Here is a 5,188-nt window from a genome sequence, read left to right as displayed (position 1 = left end):
GTAAATATTATCTGATAGCTGCAGCTCTTACTTTATGCAAAACTAGTACACAATATATAGTATCTAAATTTTCCTACTATTTTGATACAGAGAAAGATGCTTGAAAGTAAATTTAGTTAAGAATGGAGATAATGTAAAGAAAAACTTGTGATAATACGATAAAAACTTACTCAAATATATATATATATATATCTTGCTCAGATACATTTGTAAAATGTCTAGATTTTCCATTCTTTCCTCATTCAAATAACAAGTAGATTCAGTTAGAGATACTTTCACAGAAAGAAGACCAAAACATCCCTGATCTGGAAAAACAAGTTAAAGTACTGTCCATATCCCTTATGAATCAACAGGTTTGGATGCAAATTTTAACTGCATCATACCCTGATCATCTGGGCATTTGCTTAAATAGTGTATTCATCAAATCTTTAGTGCCAGTTTCCTTGAGAAGCAGCCTTTATGCTTATTTCTTCAAGACAAATAGTGTTTTTCCTGATGTTGGTGGTATTGCACTGTTTTATTCTATTCTGCAATTCTATATTCTGAAATGTACATTTCAACCCATCTTCTTCCTCTGTTCACTGAAATTACGTTGAATTTGAATGGATGAAAGACAAAAATGTATGTTAATACAATCTCTTACCTAGAGCAAAGCCTGGCTGTCTCTGTTTGCACATGTAACAGATGCAGAACTGTATTTGCAATTCTAAGAAAATGTACATCCAAAAGTATTTTATCAGGTGTTTAAAACTCTCTACCTGTTGATTCATAAAAATTTTATTATCAATCTCTAAAGATGGCAACTCTTAAAATATAACCATAGTACCATTATCATACCTCAGTATGTTTTTCTAAAAACATTTACTCACTACAGCAAATTAGAAAATACATTAAGAAAAAAGAAAAAATGAATTTAAAAAACAGTAATAGGCTCGGCGCCTGTGGCTCAAGTGACTAAGGCACCAGCCACATACACCTAAGGTGATGGGTTTGAATCCAGCCCGGGCCTGCCAAACAACAACAACGGCTGCAACCAAAAAATAGCCAGGCATTGTGGCGGGCGCCTGTGGTCCCAGCTACTTGGGAGGCTGAGGCAGGAGACTCGCTTGAGCCTAGGAGTTGGAGGCTGCCATGAGCTGTAATGCCACGGTACTCTACCCAGGGGGACAGCTTGAGGCTCTGTCTCAAAAAAAAAAAATAGTAATGATTTCACATCTTTCTAAGCTATGACCACTGCTATTTTATAGCCTTGCCATTACTTTTCTATGTGTGTATGATATCTAAATGTATCTATTATAAATAAATGTGAGGTTTACAGAAGTGAGATTATAGTCCATGCATATGGTTTTGCACCCTGTCCTTTTCTCTTAATATTATAATACAAATATCTTTTCAGAGATTTCAGATTAAATATTCCACTAAAATGTAAATTTTAGTGCTGTCCAAAAATTTGCCATCATGCCTTACTATTACAAAATGTCTGGTCAATGTTCAAATTCCCCAGATTGTGTCATCTTTTTTTTTTTTTTTTTTTTTTTACAGTTTTTTTAAAGTTAGCAACTCTCTGACATGTTTAAGTCTCTTAAAGATTTAAAGTTAAATCTCTTAATCTATGGGTTTCTAATTCCTGCCTTCTGATATCTTATTTGTTGATGATACCAAGTTGTTTGTCTTGAAGTTTCCTACAGTCTATATTTTGTTGACTGAATCCCTGGGGTATTGTTCATCATGTTCTTCTGTCTCCTGTATTTTCTAATTTTGAGGCTTGAGGAGATTCAGGTTTTTGTTTGTTTTGGTAGCAAGAATACTTCATAGATGTTATTATATTTTTCCATCAGGAGGCATATAACATCTGTTGTCTCCTTAGTTGTTTTATGTTGTTATATATTATTTCTGATGGTGGCAGCTGCTTCTACTTCTAATTCATGACCTTTAAAATCAAATCTAATAATGTAGCTTCATCTTCCCCTCCTGGATCTCCACTGGACCAAGCACTTTCAACATTTGCTCAGGGTTCAGTCATGCTCCTTACACTTGTTTTGTTGATTAGAATTCATTTTCCTCCCACAAGTAGGGAACCTCAGGACTTTCTCCATTCTCAGTATCCCAGTCTCTTAGGAGCAAGGTCTGTCTACCTGAGTGCTTAGGATAAACTTCCGGAGTGAGTGGTTCATTAACTGAGGGTTGGGACTGTTTGTATAAGGGGTAGGAAGAACTGACTCAGACTCTTTATGGCAATGCCAAGAATTTGGCGAGGATTCAGAGAGCAGAAGTGATAAAATCATAAGGTTTAGAGGTGGAAATGGCCTTACCCAGCATTTACAGATGAGGAAACTGAAGTCAAAGAAGTGGAATAACTTGCTAGTTGGTGTTAAAGCCAAGTTTCTTAACTCCCAGACCAGTAAGAACCTAAGACTTTTAGAGTCACATCTTTCAGGAGAGGAGAAAGATGCTGGGATTTTCCAGCCTAGAGACAATCAGAGAAACAAAGTGACCCCTGTGCTGTCCCATATTCCCCCTGCCATTCCATCCATGCCTACACACACACCCATACTTCATCTTCTGAACGGAAAGGGCAGGAGCATGAAGGAGAACTTTGTGACTAAGGCTGATTCTAAAACACAAATGGAAGGCCAGGTGCGGTGGTTCACACCTGTAATCCCAGCACTCTGGGAGGCCGAGGCAGGTGGATTGCCCAAGCTGACACGTTTGAGACCAGCCTGAGCAAGAGTGAGACCCCATCTCTAAAAGTAGCCAGGCGTGTGGTGGGCATCTCTAGTCCAGCTACTTGGTAGGCTGAGGCGAGAGAATCACTTAAACCCAAGAGTTTGAGGTTGCTGTGAGCTGTGACGCCATGGCACTCTACCCAGGGTGACAAAGTGAGACTCTGTCTCAAAAAAATAAGTAAATAAAACACAAATAGAATTGAGAAAAATCCAGAAGAATGCTGACCGGCCCCCAGGTGTGATCTCTGAAAGTGGAGGATATCCCGAAGGAAGGATATGAGAGCTGGACAAAATCTTTATGCTGCAGAGCGCCTATAGCTCAGGGGCTAGGGCGCCAACCACATACACCGAAGGTGGCAGGTTTGAGTCCAGGCTGGGCCTGCCAAACAACAATGACAACTACAACCAAAAAATAGTCCAGTGTTGTGGGTGCCTGTAGTCCCAGTTACTTGGGAGGCTGAGGCAAGAGAATCCCTTAAGCCTGGGAGTTGGAGGTTGCTATGAACTGTGACACCACAGCCAAGGGTGACATAGTGAGACTGTGTCTCAAAAAAAAAAAATTGTTTATAGCCCTTAATAAAAAGATGTATCAAATAAATGCATTCAAAAACCATAAAACTAAAACAACATGAGTGGAACAGATGCTACTGTTTTATTGAAACGTAAACACTATGGAACAAGTTGCGTGCATGTATTGTCTTGTGCTTTGTGGTGATTATTTTGTCTAAAACTTTTTTCTTTACAGCCCTCAGGATTATTGAAATGAGGGAAAGGGATCTGAATTTTCAAAAGAATATTTCTGGACTGTCTGCAAATACTAAAAAAAAAAAAAACCCACACAAATGGAGATGGGCTTTTCTGAGATTCAGGGGATAGCAGAGGTATTTACATTTCTGGACTATGATATAAATAGCATCCCTCATTTTAAACTGTGTACAATCAGACACAGTAGCCTTGATTATTACACTGATCTGATTTTTCAGGCCATATGATATCTAATAGGAAAATAATTAAGAAATTTGTTTGTATAGATGAGTGTTGTGGTGGGTGCCTGTAGTCCCAGCTACTTGGGCAGCTGAGGCAAGAGAATGGCTTAAGCCCAACAGTTTAAGGTTGCTGTGATCTGTGACACCACTGTACTTTACCAAGGATGACATGGTAAGACTCTGTCTCAGAAAAAAAAAAAAGAATTTCATTTGTAGAAATTAAGTATGTGTAAGACAGTTTACTAGATTTTATTACTCAAATATTTTTGAAATATAATTTCCATGGTGAAAGTGTTGTTTTTTCAAAAAAGATTTGAAAGCCCTGTTAAATCTTATAATCCCTGAACTCTCTCAAAGCTCTTTAAAACCTTGATTATTACATTTTCAAAACTCTTGAACGTATCAACCTTATCCATGTTTAAAAAATATTATGTGCATTTAACATCTTAGGCTTTCTAAATTTTTTCTGTGTATGAACAAACAAGGAGGAAGTGAGATAGCCTTCCTGGTAAGTGCTGAGTATTTCAGAATTTTGTTAACTGACAAAATCTGTCTCCTTTTTGCTATTGTGAATGTTTTCTCACGGTCACCAGTGACCTCCAACCACCAAGTCCAATACATTTTATAAATTCTTCCTGTATTCTGACCTCTCCACAGGGCTGCCCCTTCCTTAATCACTCCTCTGACATTCTCTTGATGCTCATTTGCTGTTAACACTGCACAGTCCCAGTTTTCCCACTTCTCTGACCGTGTCTCTGACTCCTTTGAAACTATCCTGTGTCTTCATGTCTCTGGCATGAAGCCCCTTGAGAAGGAGTTTATTTTATTTTTATTTATTGATTTATTGATTTTTTGAGACAGAGCCTTACTTTGTCACCCTTGGTAGAGTGCTGTGGTGTCACAGCTCACAGCAACCTCCAACTCTTGGGATTAAGTGATTCTCTTGCCTCAGACTCCCAAGTAGCTCGGACTATAGGCGCCTGACACATGCCCAGCTAATTTTTTTCTTTTGGTTGCAGTTGTCATTGTCGTTTAGCAGGCCCAGGCCAGGACTGAACCCACCAGCCCCAGTGTATATAGCTGGCACCCTAACCACTGAGCTATGGGTGCCAAGCCTTGAGAGGGATTTTAATCTGAAGGTCAGGTCAGAACTTTGGAGGAGCTTAGGAGTGAGCTCCAGAGGCAAGAAAATGGATAAAATAATTAGTCCAATTTTCTTTATTTGACCAAGTACACTCCTTGATTTTCTGCTGCTAAAATTATTAGTGATCTTTTCCTAAAGATTTCTACAGGAAAAAAGCTTTTAAATCATGAGATAAATTTTTTTTTTATTTTTTATTTTTATTTATTTATTTATTTATTTTTGAGACAGAGCCTCAAGCTATCCCCCTGAGTAGAGTGCCGTGGCATTACAGCTCACAGCAACCTCCAACTCCTGGGCTCAAGCGAGTCTCCTGCCTCCACCTCCCAAGTAGC

The 5,188-nt window shown here is 38.6% G+C and overlaps 1 protein-coding gene and 1 pseudogene across 2 annotated transcripts in view; one reads left to right on the top strand and one right to left on the bottom strand.

Moving 5' to 3' along the window:
- The window catches only part of LOC111725539, a 2,400-nt pseudogene extending 2,066 nt beyond the window's left edge, over positions 1 to 334 (bottom strand).
- Positions 1 to 5,188, top strand: part of BIN2 (bridging integrator 2) — a 41,868-nt gene that overhangs the window by 12,871 nt on the left and 23,809 nt on the right. The gene's annotated exons all lie outside the window — the stretch shown is intronic.

Source organism: Otolemur garnettii, unplaced genomic scaffold (assembly GCF_000181295.1).
Source record: "Otolemur garnettii isolate 467f Iridium unplaced genomic scaffold, OtoGar3 scaffold00043, whole genome shotgun sequence".
Taxonomy (NCBI): Eukaryota; Metazoa; Chordata; class Mammalia; order Primates; family Galagidae; genus Otolemur; species Otolemur garnettii.
Note: the sequence above shows the minus strand (reverse complement) of the source record. Positions and strands in the feature narration are given on the sequence as shown.